Source organism: Cyphomyrmex costatus, unplaced genomic scaffold (genome assembly GCF_001594065.2).
Source record: "Cyphomyrmex costatus isolate MS0001 unplaced genomic scaffold, Ccosl1.0 scaffold229, whole genome shotgun sequence".
Taxonomy (NCBI): domain Eukaryota; kingdom Metazoa; phylum Arthropoda; class Insecta; order Hymenoptera; family Formicidae; genus Cyphomyrmex; species Cyphomyrmex costatus.
In genome coordinates this window covers 904330-922009 of record NW_017276357.1, presented here as the reverse complement: position 1 = coordinate 922009, position 17680 = coordinate 904330, and the positions used below count along the sequence as shown (strand labels likewise).

Genomic DNA, 17680 nt, shown 5'->3' with positions numbered 1-17680 from the left:
ATTGGTCGTCGTCGATCTCTGCCTTTCACCTTAATTCTTTCTCAGCAGTTTACTTCAGATTATTGCTCTTGATCGTCATATCACAATTTCTTCGAGGTTCGATGAGGTATGAGTTACAGCCTTTACGAAGAGTATTACTACCTGTCCAACCAAACTCGCATGCTCAGGTCTAGTCTGCCATTTATCATCTCATTTTATAGTCAACCAAATGAACACTGGTACGCCCAGTAAATGTTTTTGCTAGTTACACGTTTTTGTTTCTTTTTGAAAAAAAAATTCACTCATAAATAATGATGTGATACGCAGCGTTGTATAGAATATAAAACGTTGCATGTCACGTTATTATTTAAATAAATTTTTTAAAGATATACATATTTTGATTCTTGAGATAATTAATGACGTATGAGAAAGATACAATTTTGATTGAAAATATTTAATTGGTAATATTTAATTATAAACATATTTTAATATTTAATTATTGTATTTTTATGTTTGTATTTTTAATTCTCTTTTTCTTTACCTTTTTATCATCCACTTATAAACTGGCAATCAAATTGTAATATAAATTTGTAAACATTAGGTAAACATTTTATTATTTATTTGTTAAAATCTAACTTACTAGAATTCTATAATTTTTTATGGTTTAATAAAAAAGCTGTATTGTAAATCTTCAGATATTTCTAAAAAAAAAAAAAAAAACCTGATGTCGGATTCGTCGGAAAATACGTTGATGAACTTGCAATCCTTTACAAAACAGTTCATATACACCTGCTTATGGAGCAGTTACTCAGTGGAGCGGCCTAATATTTGACCAATCGCTATGCGGCCCGAGGTTTCTTAGCATAATTCATGGTGCCGTCATGTGTTCGTTATCCCGTCACTAATAATAGACCTTGGCACCTCGCTGGCTCCGTCTGCCGACCACCCAAATGATCGCGTACAAGGCGAAAGAATCGGTGTTAGCGGGCACTGCAGAGTTGATTGGTATTACAGGAACGGTAGACATGGACACACAGACCACAGTAGGTTGATCTGAGTAATTGATAAGCAGTGCCACGCGCCAGTTCGCTGCACAATCGCGATGAAGGCGCGACAAGACCGCCCGCTTTGGATATTTATGTGTGCATATCATTCTTAATTTTTAATCAAATTTCTATCATTTAATAAAATTACAAGATCATATAAATGTAGATGCTAAATAATTGTATTAAATTTATATTGGCAAATATTCATATATATGACTTAGTCCACTAAGTCCTCTATTTTGAAAAAATAGAGCTAATGTTATATACATATATTCAATAAGCATAATATTTTTTAAAATATTTAATATTTTTCACATGTACTTACACTAAATCTAAAAATATAATCAGTAAAAATGTAATTTATTTGTTATTCTTTTAGCTTTTGTGTAAAAGCTTTTTTTGGTATTTCATAGTAAAGAAAATAAAATTTTTCTTATATGAAAGAGTTCCTAGTAAATTAAATTTTAATATATTACTTGATTATCAATAGGCACTTAAAAACTAATTACACATTTTAGATAATACAAACTATAAACATTAGAGTAATAGATAAAGGGCTTATTGTACGCTAAGCAATACAAGAAAGTCAACGACCAAACGACGAGGATATTAAAAAATGAAATAAAAATAATTTATTTTTAAATAATTGAGTATGGTTAAAACATTAAGTTAATGATACAAAATAGAAAATAAATGTAAAACTAAAATAGTTAACAATTAAATAGAGATAAAAAGACACAAATATGAGCAAAAAACATAAATTAAATACAAGTAATAATAAATAAGTAAGTAAAGGACTCTTATTCTCAAACATAAATAGAAACTAAAAAGATAAATTAAGAGTCAAACATTAAAAATTTCTTTAATCACATAGTAAAAAGATAAAATAAATTAATATAAATTAACATGAAAATATGCTTATAATAAATTCCTTACCTTGATGTCGGATGCATCATTATTTCACCAATGTTTTGTCTATACGATGTTTTTTCGTTTGGTTACTTCTGAAGAAGACTCAATCCACGAGTCGAAACATGTAAAGTTTATAGATTTTATGATTAAGCCTTTTTTTATTTTTGTATTAAGTTTGTTCTTGTTTTTTCATATTTATGTATATTTTTATATCTTCGAATTTAGTCTTGTTTTTCATGTTAATTTATATTAATTTATTTTATCTTTTTACTATGTGATTAAAGAAATTTTTAACCTTTGACTCTTAATTTGTCTTTTTAGTTTCTATTTATGTTTAAATACAAGTAAAAAGCGATAAATTAAAAGTTAGAAACACTGTAGTCTATTCAAATAAGTAGAAATATAAAACTAAGTATAAACAAAGTAGAAATAAGTAAAAATAAAAATAAGCAGAAAAGTAAAAAGTTTTTAAGGTAAAATAAATTAAGTCAATGATTATAAAAATATTTATAACTAATTCTTTATTCGGAGATGAGAACAGTCCAATCTGATATGATAAAAACGTAATCTAATGAAAATGTCAAGTTGGATTTATACAGGTAAAAATTTACAGTTACTGAACAGTTAGAAGTACAATGAAGTGAAAATTGATGTGAGATATATGTGTCCAGCAATTGTCAGTATTTTTATTTGCATCGAATCCTATATAGATGGCTATTTATAAATATTAATACAGAAATATATATATTTTTTATAAATATAACATTTTATTTAAAATATGTGTGTGTGTATGTGTGTGTGTGTGTGTGAGAGAGAGAGAGAGAGAGAGAGAGAGAGTAATATATAATTAAAGACGTATTCGAAAATTTAATATAAGCTTGTTTAATGTAGTATCCGTAAAAAAAATTAATTTTTATGAACAATTTCATAAGTTAATAGTAATTACTGTTTTCTATATTTATGTTACAATATTGATTGCAAGCTTGTATTGATTATTAGTTATTGCTTTGCACAATGTAAACAATGAACGATAATGCATTAGCATTTTTGTGAGTGATTTATTAACATATCATGCATAAGATAATCTTATGCATGAAGGTAATCACATCGTAGATTATACCATATTATGCAGAATTATGTTTTTTATTTTATTAACCAGCAGTTTTCTATTATATATATATCTTTATTTTTATTGTTAAATTTTTTTTCTATATAATTATACCACATACTCATTTGTTATGTTATAAAATTAATATAAACCCAATGTTTCATTATCTTGCAACATTTTTTTTCAAGAATCTTGCAAAGATAATAAAAGAACATTGGTTTATATACATATATCGTTTGATCTTAACCGTTTGAAAATTATTACTTTTCCCGCCAAATGAAGCAAAGCCCTCTACCCAATTTTACTGGAACCCAAAGGTACTCGACCTTCCAGCAAAGTGCAGCAGATGGCGGTATAATTCTATCTCAAGGCCGCTACTCGCGCGTGGCAGCTGTTTTCGTGGTGCTGCCACCTTCTGCACCCCGCTTAAAATGAAGGTGGTACTGACCTGCGCATATCCCGCACCATCATAACACAGCTCGAACGCCATGGGTGCCGGCAAATTTATGACCCGTATCATGGCGCGGCATCTAAACGATTATTTGCCGTTAAACGTAAACGGCTTATAAAAACGAGCTTGTATAATAGAGTAAATATAGGCTTGGTGTTCAGACCATGATAAATTTATAGCTCCACTTATGAAGATTTTGTATTAGTTGACTGGCAGCAACAGTGATTATTTAACCTTGAAAAGATGAATATTACTAAATTTTTTGTATGAACAGATTTTTCAAAATTTCTTTATCGGAATTATGTTTTAAAAAAGTAGATTAAAAATGTGACTTATACATATTACAGATAAAAAAGAAAATGAAACTTTCTTTATATGTATATGAACGTACAATGTTAGTTTTATGAGGCAGTATGTAATTATAAATAGACAAATACAAAGAAGAAAAATTCATAGTGCATTATTTTAATTTGGAAAACCTTTTTATAGAATTATAGAAATTAAAAAACAGATATTTTATATTTTATAAATTTATTTTAAGTATACAAAAATAATGAAATAAAAATAAAATATTAACATAATTTTCAAATTTATTTCGCTTTATCCAGAATTAAATGATTTTTTTTACATTGATGCAATCGATTTTTTATTACTTTTAATTACTTTTAATAATGATTAATAATGAAATATAATAAAATCACGTTTGATATACATATAAAAATAATCATAAGTTAAATGCGTCATTACTTTATTTAAATATGTCAGTGTCGTTTTCCTTATTAAAAGTCAAAAATATGAAGGTCAAAAACATTAATTAGTATTTAAATAACAAATTGCATGCAAATTTGTTTACTTTTTATTATACTGTGACCTATGAAAAATATGATTTTAATTTGAAGATTATGTAAATTAAGTATTAATTTTCTTTATTTACAAAATAAACAATTTGTTAAATATTTTTAATACTATAAGAAATTAAATTGTCATAAATAAAATGATTGAGTGCGTCTATTCAGTTATATATTTTATACTAATTTTATTTATGAATATTAATTAGAATAAAACATAAATTTTCGTATTACACACAACATCGTATTGCTTTTCGTTAATTTGACAAACCACTTAGAAATTCTAGTCGTAGGGAAACCTCTTCATGTTCTATTCTTATATCTGCGGCATCTCCCAGTCGTGGACTTACATTAGTATAGTCTGGCTCCAAGAAGATTTTAATTAAACCCGCCCTTCCAATGTTGCGTCTGATTGGATGAACTAATCCTATTCGTAGAAAATTTAGGGTTTTCTTTCTGGAAAGACAAACCCTTGAAAGTACGTTAAAATTTTTTTCACGGCTTAGTGAGAAAATTATAAAACTTTGTATAGCCTAAATATGGTATAGTTTCATCATTTTAGACAAAAATATTTGTTTTATAGAGAGATAATATTGTGCAATTTTGTTTATCACCATTGCCAAATTTTTGCTTGTCTATTTTTCAATAAATACTTTTTAAAGACGCAATTTGATTATATAATACATATATATGCATTATCATAATATGAAAATAATTTTTTTTAGTTAAATAAAACTCGTATGTCGATTTGTACGTTATTTAGGACTCACGTGTAGAATTTCCTCTGTAACAGATGTTTTCAGAAAATAACAATGACTTTATTAGAGCTGTATTCTTAACGGATGAGTACCTTTCTCATTTAAGTCATTTGATGAGAGGTTTTAGAAGGTCAGAAAAAAACATTTGGTTGTCTTATGAGAAGAGGTACCATGCGGGAGGAGTAGAAGAAAAGCACGTCATGAGAGAGGATGACATCTAAATCTTGCTTTCCGTTTCACGCTGACTGCCCGCCCTTTTGCTGGCTATGCTTAGAGCCAAAAGTCCCTTTCCTCCCTTTAGCTTTCGAAGGGGTGGACCCTCAAGAGTACACTCCACTCTAAAAATTAATCCACACAAATATCTATAATTATAATCTTTAAAATAATCTAACGCTCACATAATAATACAATAATGTTCTTCAAGAATACTCTATTATCTTTTAAAAATATATAACTGTAAAATTAAATAATGTAATTATTTTTTTGCAAATAACATTTTTTAAATATTTATTTAACAAGAGAATTAAATTTTGTTTTGGTCTTTCTTTGAATCAATCTAGTGAGATTGGTTGAATGTGAAAAAGGAAGAATGTAGGTTCTCGCTTGAAGGACGTATTATGTATTCAGGCTCTTTTACGTAACGTGCCAGAACGACAATGCTTTTATATTTTTATGGCAGTGAAAGTTACAAGGGGCGAAACAGTGAAGGTATTCCCTTAAGTTTCACTGACAGTCGGAAAAACAAATTCAGCATAAAAGCGAGTTTTACTTTTGTTCCACAATCATTTCATACAGGCACAACTGATTCTTCGCGAAAGAATCATGAACGGAAGAAAATTTAGAAGCATATAAATGTTTCTCTTTGTTATAATCATTCTACATCAGATTTTTTGTAACAAACTTAAGACTTTATCAAGAAGCGAAAATGTGTTAATAATAGTGGCGTGATAAAATGGTTTATTTGATTTTAATGTCGACCATTACAGTGCATCGTAACGAAATTGTGCGCACGTGTCGAAATTGTTTAATAAAAGTCTCAAAGAAAATATTACATATATATTAATTATAAAAGATCCATAGTATTTCATATACATATAAAATATCCATAAAGATATGTACCAAATTTTTAACTGACATCTAACAAAAATCAATAAACTACATACAACACATTGCGCTCTAAATACAATTTGAGATATGGACTTTTTTTTTTTCTAAAAAATACTATTTTTTATTTTGCGAATCTAGCGTGAATTCCATAGCTATTGATATCACTAGTCGCGAGTTTTCACGTAAAGCGCCGCCCATTCCACGAAATCGTGCACGTGTGCAACGCCGGATTCAGCTGCCTCGTTCGGTTCAGGAATGAATTATCGCCCGTTCGGGGCTGAGCTCTTTCATTTCCAGTCTACGCGGTAGTCCTATCCTTTTCTCTCCTCCTATCGGCCGAGGCTGCAGACAGCAACGCTTTTTTCTCATCCCTCTGCGCGATACCTCCCTCTATTCCTCTCTCTCCGTTTTCTTTTTCAATTTCCATCAGAGATATATCGTATCATTTTTGTTTCTCTATTACCTTTTATATGCTTGAATAATTCCTATCTGTATTATTTGTTATGTACGTTTAATTTAATTAAAGAATAATCATTGATATTATTTATGGTGCTTCCTGTTGTCGGTGACATTTTTTATAAATTTACAGATACGTTCAATTTAACTTAATATTTGCAAAATCTTTAAGATCTATTAGTATCTACAATAAACAATTTATACAATTGGTGTTGTCATTATGATGTTTATCAGCGCACTTACATGTTAAATTTGACAGTTACATTATAATATAATCGTAAGAGATTACAGTACAATGAAAGGACTACGCTATTTTCGTATTTGGAATAGTTTCAAAATTTTAATTTTTTCAAATTTTAAATTTTGTCACAATTATTATTATGAATAAAGTATAATTTAAAAAATTAAAGTAGGTATATTATAGATAGAATATTCGCACTTATTAACACAGTTATTTGATTGACGCATTTAAATTACTTAATTTGTATTACATGTAAGCCTTGAGGAAAACTTTCTAATTATTTTTCCGATCTGCGACGTGAAACCAATTTTCTCTTTGAAACTCATCCGGAGATTCGTCAATTCCTTTGAGAATAGTCGAGATAAAGGGCAAAATTCATCAGATCCGACGAAGCAACTTTCATTTTGATATCTGTTCCTGTCAAAAAAGATTAGATTCGCACACGTACATACACACAAAAGTTTGCTATTACTAAAACCGCATTCTACATAAGATTACTTTCTCAATTGAATGTGTACCAATGTATTCTTAAAACGAGTTATTCTTTTTCGTCACGATGTCAAATATAACTGCTGAAATTCCAGGATTTATAGAACTTTAATTATCCGTTCCTCCAATATTATTATAAATTTCAAATATGTACTTAAAATCTACCCCTGCATGACAGCAGTTAAATTAATTTATCTAAAAATCTAAAGTAAAGTAGAACAATAATGTTTAATAAGGTATGTTTACATTGAAGTTTTAGTATCTACACCTCGATACATAGTTAAAAAGATCAATTTTTAATCGTTTAAAAAGGTTTTTGGAATTTAAATCTTTTGTAATTTATTCCAAGAGAAATGGTATGTGAGGTACTGGGGACACAATCAATTGGGTGTTTTCGTTTTGAACCGTACTCCACGATCGAGGATGAAAGAAGGCACGAGAAGGGTAAATTGGAATTCCGCGATGCGGAGGATGATGCTGCTCCGGTTGGCTGGGACGAAAGGGGCAATGCTGAAGCGCGAAAGAAGAAGGAAATCGACGGAGGAAAAAGGATAGAGGAGAAGAGTAGGGAGGAGTAGCATCCAAGGAATATTTACTGCCATCTTCTCCACCACTTACCCACAGATTCACTGCCTGAAGTTGTAAACACCTCTTAACTATATGGAGATAGTATCTCGGTTTCCCTCCTCGTGTGCCCTAAACTGTTACGTGGGTGTTGCGACTATCATTAATTAGATCATCATATGATTGCAACACGATATTTTTCTTAATCCATATGTCTTATAACTAAAACACAATTCATATACATGAATTATCAATAATGCGAAGGAACGGAAGCTGTTACATTTCTTTTTGTTATAAATCAGTTAAATATTATAATAGCATTGAACATAAAATATAATATTACAGTTAAAGTGAGATCTCTCTCTCTCTCTCTCTCTCTCGCTGTATATGATCGTCATATAATCATTCTAAATTAATTAAACTACAACAGTATTGTTAAATCGACTTTCTACTATTTAATTTGCATACTGTGTATGTTATATTTGTCACCGATCGATATGCTGCCGCCTGCTTGTAGTTTAGCATTCACCTGAACAAACGGTTTACATATTCATCAATGCTTGGATCAACATTTGTCGCACGGCAAAGAAATTTCGCATTTAAATAACCTTGCCTTGTGGCAAGTTGAACACGGCATGGCGGCTCCTTGTCCGCTGTGAAAATGTGACATTTTGTACGTGTATCGAGATACATCGCGATTTATATGTTCTGAACTTGACTCGCTTTCAAAACCGGTTTTGCGTTCCATCTCGCTTGATCGCGGATTATTCAATCGATAACTGTTTCCGAATTTATACACATACCTACTGAACTTTCAGCAACACTTTTAAATGTAATTTATCAAAGACTCAGCATGGCAAAAAAAATGACATTAATTTATCGAAAATATGCAATATTTCAGAATAGATTTAACATAATTGCTATATAAGAATATTGCAACACATTTTTACTATCTATTATAATATACAGATATATAATTACTATACATCTGTTTATTATACGTATTACATCTTAAAACGTTAATCTTTCATTAACATAATTAATTCTGTGAGTCTAAGAGCCATGTGTCTCAAGGGAAATTACGAAAATAGTTAAATATGTGATAAATAATAGTCGTTAACGTCTATATTTTAATGAGATTATTCATTTCGCAAAAATAGAGCGTGCTTTGCGAGCTAAGAAATGGCAGCACCGAAACAATGAGCTGATGCGCTCTCCGTGGCTGTAGATATAGTGGAGACGTGGAGATATAGAACGAGAGAGACAAATAGAAGGAGACGGTGAAACCCACTAAATCAATACTCTGCCATCGCTCCAACTCTGGCTCATCCCCTCACCTACCCCCTTAGCCCACCCCCGAGTCGTCAGCCCGCTTCTCTCTCCCGGCGTCCTCCTTCACCAGCGTTTCTCGGTTCCGTTCGTTCCACGCCACCCTTCGTTCCACCCCCGTCACGCTCTCGAAGCGAAACTTCTCTGGCTCCGCTTCCATGGGTTACTCCCGCAGAGAGTTTCCTCTACCATAGGGCTGAATTCTCCCTTATGTGTCAGTATAATCTACCCGATACTCACGAGATGTCGGTGACGCGTGAAAAACGTATATTCACGTACACATACACGCACATTCTCTCTTATTTATAGTTATTTTATTTATTATTTTCTTGCGATTATGCTATTTTTTTTAAAGAAAAACAACAAACATTAGATGTTAATTTTCGGTAATATCTTTAAAATTTTGTCTTTTTGTACATATTTTTTATGTTGAGTGAAAATAAGATAGAGCGCATCAAATATATACAATTATTACTCTACAACAATTAGTTGGATATTAATTTTCAAATAAAGTCTATATAATTGGTGTATATTCGGTTTTCTATTTTGTAATTTTAAAATGCAATTCTCGTGAAATATTTTAGAAGCGACTGTCGACGAGCTTCACTCTGCACGGATAACGGAAAAGCGATATCGCCACGTTGGCACGTAGACTGCAGATCCAAAAAGATACTTGCACGGAATTTTAATTCAAGACTACTTGAAAACGATGAAAACTCCCACAATTTTATACTCTTTTATGTTTCGTTGACGATAAAATATTTTGTATTAATTGCAATTTTATTGCAGATAATATCGAAATCGTAAAGATTAATGTTGATTCACAAAATAGAGCACAATGTTTTTCGTTTATACAATGATATTTTCTTCATATTTTCAACAAAATGTACAGTAATTTTTTAAATAGAGATTTTTTAGAATCTAAGTCTACAGCTATTTTTTTTTCTTTGTTAATATTTATTTATGCTAAAATTTGTGAAATATGAATTTCTGTTTTATTTTGCGCTAGAATATGATGTGAAAGAAGCACCGATAGTCAATCAATTATCGGATAACAATAAGATGACAATCACACTCCATTTCTTCAATTATCAACGAAGCTCTGTTTATCAACAAACTGGGTCATATGGTTCTAGTACGACCATCCTGAACCATTGCAAACGAATGCTAGGTATATATTTTATACGATCGTGAGATCGTACGACTAGCTGCGTGGCCTATAAAAGAAGTAGAAGGAAGAAGAGATTACTAGCTGATTGTGAGAAGGGGCCCGCGTATGGGCGTTTGCGTGTATACGACTGCCCAAGACGAGGGTACAGTAGTAGCCCCAACGCGTCTGCAATCGAAAGCTAACTGGACAAATAAACGGTTGGCTGCTTCTTACTGCTGACGATGTCGTCTCCGCTATTGATGGCGACTTCATCATATTTTGACTTATATAACGTTGGAAATATATATCTATGTCAACTTTATCGTAAAATTTTTTACTAAATATTCTTTCTATTATTAGTAAAATTATCAGAATTTTTGGAAAATAATTTTTTGAAAATATTCTAATTTTTTCACGATAAATAATTAAAATCAGAGATTTGTCGCACGTATAAACGTAAACGGATGTTCAATAAGTAGCTCAAGATCTCGATTAATAACCAAGAAAATCCTGCTTTACTTGCTGCTTTTAAAAAGAATATCAACAAAAAGTCCAATTACACGGCCGGCAACTCCTGCTTTGTTTCACGGCCGCTGCCCGTTGGTTTATGCCTTCCCTCTCTTTATCTACTTCGCTGCCGTTCTTTAAATTTCTCTCGTTGTTTTTCTTTTCTTTTCTACCGACGTGCGAACTTTTGCTGCCTTGGTAGCTGCCTAGTTTGTGATTTCTCGATGTTACCTTCCAACGCTCTCAGCACTCTCTACAACTTAGTGTCTCGTTAATTTCTTGCGATCCGTAAGACGATTACCGCACTTGTCCGAAAATTTAGCGTTTTCGATGTCCCTTAAATCTCTCGCAGTAAGTTAAACTTGCAGCTCAACGTTCCGAAAATACGTACATACATCATAGACTCGTGTTCATTTCTTACATACTGTTTTTACTTGGGAGTGTAATTTTGAAAAATTTTACCGTATAATCATCGTATAATTAATTTTAATCGTAGATAACATTTTTCTTTTTTAGCAGTAATCTCTTTGATTCTACGATTGCAAATTGCGATGATATAATATAAGATTGAATTTATCAATAAGTATGATTAATACCCCTGTAAATAACGAGTAATAATAATAAATAGTATTTCGACGGAACAAAAACCGCATTTAATATTTATAACGTAACGTTATTTGTATGCGCATTTTGTGTTCCATATGTTTCACCGCAGCGCGCGCGATAGCTGTTCAGACTGCGTAACGTTATCAATTATCATGTTCCGTAATAAGTCGTAATTGAATAATTACATTCGTCAAATTTCACAATTGGTTTGTTATTTTTGACAAACTATACTTTCATGTCATACGATTCTGTATAAAAATAGACATTTCAGAGTTAAAATTTTGCAATTGTTGAAAAATAAAAGAGAGTGGCATGTTTAATTATTATTTTAATAATGAGAAAAATATTAATATCGCTATACAGACAATGTAAGCATAATCCAACTGACGTATGTTTCACTGTCGTGTACCTACGACACATTATTCTTCCAAAAAGATATTTGAACATTCTATCCACACAAGATCCGCGATTCGACGCTGGTAGTCGTCTGATAGGATTACGACTATCGTTGAAAGATTGACGGTCGAATCCGTCAGCCGTTTTCTACAGCATGGATGGATTTTCTGCAATTTTCTCCACAGGCCTTCGGCGCGCTGTAGGCCGTGCACGTTCCGAGGTTCGAAAGCTCGGCATTCAATTCGAATCGCGTACGTTTGCGGTTGATGAAAGCTTGAATGAGTGGCACGTGGATACGATGCGCGCGAGCATGGTGGTGGTATCGTTAGCGTCGGCGATGCTATTTTGAGCATTTCTGCGGGATTAAAATTAGTTGAACGAAGAAATAGATTTGTGATAGATACAGTTCTTTTAGGAGTTGGCTCTCCCTCAACTGAATACATGCACGATAAATTAAATGATTAAACGTAATTCAATACCTTGACGAAAACAACTATCGTATATCATCCTATAATACGAAGATAGAAGACAAAATATATTATGTCCCAATTTTAATACGCATTGGATGTCATCGTCACTGCCATTAATCTTAAGTCTACTGTTACAATTCTAATTTAGGACATGACTTATCACTTGTCCCGAACGTAATAATGGAAAATTTAAGACTTTTAAATTCATTCAGCGTTCTCTCTCTCTCAATATATACTATCCAAACCCTCTAGATTGCGGAATAACGTAATAAGAACGTCAATGAGACGACTGCGTCGTCTACTATCCTTGTTGACGCAGAGAGAAACTGCGTAACAGTATATATGGTAGATAGCCTCGAGAGTGTCCCGCGGCGCCCCTCGAGTCTACCCGTGTCCCGTGAAGACGGACGCAGGGGAGAAGGGGGCTTCGCGGTGCTGTACACAACCACCACCGAGTGCTAGATCACGGGGGCGTCAAGAGAAGCGGGAGCAGGCGGTAGGCCAAGGGGAATACGGGTGTATCGGGGGAGTGAAGCTTAACGCATGTGCACAGGGCGCTTCGCGTCGCGGCGCTCCGGTCCCGCTCGTTGGAGGCTGCGAAACCGAGCGGGCGGAATTCGCGGATCAGAGTCGTCGCATCTCTCGCTTAAGATATACATCACCGCGGCACCATCCGCGGTTTTCCATGGGTATCGGCGAGCCGAGAACCGTCCCGACGCTGGCCGACACGCACCGAGCCCTAGTAAGAACTGTCAATCGTGGACGAGATGCTGTGCTCGGGGTACGCTCGGTGACGAATGATAACGTCCGAAATTACGGTCTTTCGTGCGACGCGACACACGTGCGATACACCTTGAAGTGCGACGGACCTGCGGCGACGAGACAACCGAATTCCGATTTGGCACAACGATCGAGTACCAGTTAACAGATCCTGAAGGGTCGATGTTTATTTTCTCTTGGTACTCTCTTCAAGAAGGCTCTCTTGGTACTCTCTTCCAGGATTATTGTGCTTTTGCGCGAGCTGAAGCAGCGACATTTTAACAAGATCATCGAATAGTTAGAGGAAAGTGTGATATCGTGAGAAGCTCCTCGCACAACAAACATTCTCATTTATTGACGACTCATAACTGTGCTTCATCATTGATCTCCACGCTGTATTTTAAACGATAAAACGCCGAAAAAATTAGTTTGGAAACTGATGCTTGACTTCGTGATAATAACACTGATGAGATTTTCCAAGACTACACATTTTACATTGTAGATCTTGAACATTGATAACTCTTGTAGATCGATATTAAATTGCAGCTTATTAAACATAGTGTGCACTGTTTAACGACTTTGCGCGAGCATTGCCCACGTTATGTCGTGAAAAAAATCTATCCAGTTATTCAAGCTTTTATCAGCAATTTCATCCGAGTGAAAGCGTATAGATGAGGATAATTTCGAATGATCTAATCCGCCTTATGTTGCGCTAAGTCGGTAGCTCGCTTATTTTTTATCGTTATTCATCAGCAAACAGCTTTCACAGCTAATAAATTATTGCGATTTGGCAATATTCTTCTTAAGACAATCCGAACACGTAAGAACTCGAATAAGCAGTACGATTTGGAACGAGTGAGAGTATCAAGTACCGTGAACGTTCCAAGTATTTTGTGTGACTCCTTCAGTTCGTAGGACTGTGTGTGTGCAAAGGTATCGCGAAGGCAAAGTGAGGAAAGGGTGATGGTGAATGGACTCACATGGTTACTCTATCCAATAGACAGTGAATCTGCTCGAAGGACACATGGTTCGTCGACGGTGTTGGATTTTTCTGATCCCACGCAGTTTCCCGTCGTACCTGGCTCGGTGACTGTTGGCGAATCTGTTCGCTCTTCGTGGACAAAGACTTCCAAGAAGGTGGTGTGTGAAGGGAAGTACCAGCCACGACGGGGCCCAGCGCCGGGGCGGAGACAAGGCCCCCGGTGCAGGGAAGAAGCGAGGCAGGGGAAGAAGTCGAGTTTAGCGTAGCAGCAACGGCCCTGAAACTACAGGGGAGAACAACTACCCCCTTAAACAGGGGGGAAACTAGAAGGCGACCTCGCCGACGGAGGCGACGGAAAAAGAAGCGACGGAGGTGAGCGGATAGTTAAATGGTTTTAACTGCGTTTTGAATCGTTATTAAAATAGTAACGATGATATCTCGGGGAAATAATTTTATTGAAATATAAATCGCGTAGTACGAATTCAATTTAAGTAAAATTTAAAATATGAAGAATGCAATTTTTAATTGTGTTCTATCACAGAGGACATTTATGATATTTTCACTTTTTAAACACACACATTACAGTTCGGTATAACTCAATAATTTAAAAACCAAGAATGTGTGAATACAAAAGGTCTAGCTTGTTACTACTAAGAATCATTAATTTTCCACAAAATGTGTTTATCAATGCAAATGATAGAATTATGATAAAACATGTAAGAAATTACAGTGACATTTCAATTAACGTTGAATTATAGTGTATAAAATGCTTCGAGTGTCACATTACAAAACCCGTAACAGTCGATCAATGATTCTACCACAATTCGTTATTCATTTCCGCGTATTCATCAAAACTTGCGTGATTATTGTTGAAACCCGTAAACACGATTGGCAAAGAAATATTTATTCCAGTTTTTTCGAGAAATTTTAGCTTTCTTTTTACATTGTCTAATCATTTTGTACTAAATTAAATAGAAGAGAAAATATTAATATATTTTTAGAACATATAATTCTTATGTATATATTATTAATAATAAGTATATAACTGAGTCTGAGTTTGAAATTACGATTTATAAAGAAGTAAGAAGAAAGGCTTGTTTCAATTATATAGAAATATCTAATATTATAAAGTATATAATTATTCATATTAATTTCATATAATTCTCATTAAAATAAACGAAAATATTTTTGTCAGTACAACAACCAATTTTTATACATTAAGTAACGTTGAATCACAACTGAAACAACTCGTAAACAAGATCGATCAATCGAAGATTAGGTTTTTAACAAAATTATAATGATGTAAAATTACGTTTTCTGCGAAAGTCCTTATCAAGTCACGTATGAAGCGTGGACGTATCTGCACCGCGTGCTTGAAACGTTTAGTAATTCGCTAACCGCTCTTAAGTGTAATTGATGATGCAGTAGATTTCAAGGCGGCTTGTGCGGTCAGTGCAAAAAACGCAGATTCCAATATTAACTGCAGAGTTTATCGAGTTTCTTATAGTGGCCTAACTGTCGGTCGTCCTTTAACCATTTAGTCCTGGCATTCTACAATGTGCCTCAATTTCGTCTTTCTTTTGATACGTTAACAAATTTTATCGACGTGTCGATCAGGTACTTTTAAGACATGGTAGGTGAGAAATTTTCAAAAAAGCTTTAAAGTATTTTCTTTTATCTCTTTTAGTCGGCCTAAACGAGAAGGTTTCTATAATAGCTTTTTTAGTATTATTACATCGATATGTTATAATTTCCTATCTTTACCTTTTAAATGCTCAAAGATATACACCGATTTAAACTTGCTCTAATTATTCTATATATTTTTACATATATTATTTCTATCGAAATGATTTACTTTTTGTGGCGTAATCCATTGATAAATAATGTATTATATATAATTTGAAAATTAGACTGATTTTCAGAATTTATTTGAGACGTGCATGAAACATTATTTATTTTATTTAAAATTAAAATTTTATGTAAATGACTCTAATGAATAACAATTCAAATGAAGACAATAAACGTTGATAGCCAAACGAACTATTTATTGATATTGTAAATACAATGAGATTGTTATTACAGTGAGAGATAAATATATGTATAAAAATAATATGTGTAGAAGGGCTACGAGCCAGAAAACAAATAATAAATAATAAAATATTTTTAATAATTTTGAAAACATTTAATATAAGACAAAAATTCGAATGGTACATAGAAAACGCAAACAAAAGTTAGACTAAGAATTAAATATAAGCAATAAAATATAACAGACGTTTCGACCTCTCCTTAGGTCATTTTCAACGTTTAAACGTGTAAAATATATTAAAAATTATGCATTACATATAAATTTTTCAAAAAAACTAAAATGGTAGCATTTTTAGCGATGTTTTTCGTCACAAAATAGTGTCGTTGTTGTGAGTATTAAAATAATTGTGTAGAAGTTACCAACTTGAATATAGAGGTGTCAAGTTTTTAAAAAAGTCAATGGATAAATCTTCTCTTTTTCTTCATTGTCGAGTAGTTCATCATTATAGCAAGTCTCATGGATAGTATGCCATTAAGAAAGTCATTCTCATGAACAGAAATGGTGAGATTGTAATGCGGAACTACAATTGTATAATATAAAATAATAGAAGTTATACTACACAATACAAATCCAGATACCACATAAATTCACATTCGTTCGACATATATAAATACCTATTTTATATAAAAATGACTTCAATATTAGCAATCAATGTTGTTGAATCGTCCGTATAATATTAGAATAAAATCAAATAAAACATTGAATAAATTAATTGGTTATAGAAACTTAAAACAGCGATATGTATAAAATATTAATAACAATCGTTTCAAGACTTTTTAAACATCGGTGTAAAGGAACTTGCTATCTAACTATCTACCAAATATGAAGCGCCTAATTATACTTACAAAAATTCAATGGTTTAAACTAGATAAACTAGACATTTTTTGTGGGGTTTATTTATTTCATTTGGAAGTAAAATAATTATGCAAATTTGATTTCTACAAAGTTAGAAGAAAACCGTATACAAATAAGAGACAAGATTAGTTAGTAGAGCGAAATTAAATTAGTTACATTTAAAAAATACCATCGATTTCTTATTTACTATACAATTGGTATCGTGCGGCCTAGGAAAAAACAACGTCAACAATAACTAACATACGACATTAGTGTGGTTTTTTTTCTGTATCTTCAACTGCCGACATTGCGATATTTCTCTCCCTATGTTATTTTTTCCGCCGAAACATCGGCGTGAAAAAAGGGCTTGGGGTTCCACGCCGATAGAATTCTTATCCCTAAAAGCAACGACGCTGGTTGGCCGTGGTTCCCCTCGCTCGTATTACGTCCCTTCCGTTCACGAATGAAGGGAGGAGGAAGAGGCAGCCAGTACAGGGGCAGGCAGGGGGATCGTCGAGGCAGGAAATGAAGGGAGTAGTCTGGGGTGATAGGAAAATTTGATGGAGGGTGGCAGAGTGACAGGAGGAAGGGAGGGGGGGGGG

General features: G+C 33.1%; 1 protein-coding gene across 2 annotated transcripts in view; it reads left to right on the top strand.

Moving 5' to 3' along the window:
* Nucleotides 1-17680, top strand: part of LOC108773936 (homeotic protein antennapedia) — a 62864-nt gene that overhangs the window by 11681 nt on the left and 33503 nt on the right. Inside the window, exon 1 of one of the 2 annotated variants that reach the window (XM_018539917.1) lies at nt 14223-14530. The exons of the other annotated variant lie outside the window; for it this stretch is intronic. The gene's annotated coding sequence lies outside the window, so the exon portion shown is untranslated. Of the gene's footprint in view, nt 1-14222; nt 14531-17680 lie in introns of those variants that run through there. 2 annotated transcript variants of the gene reach the window in all.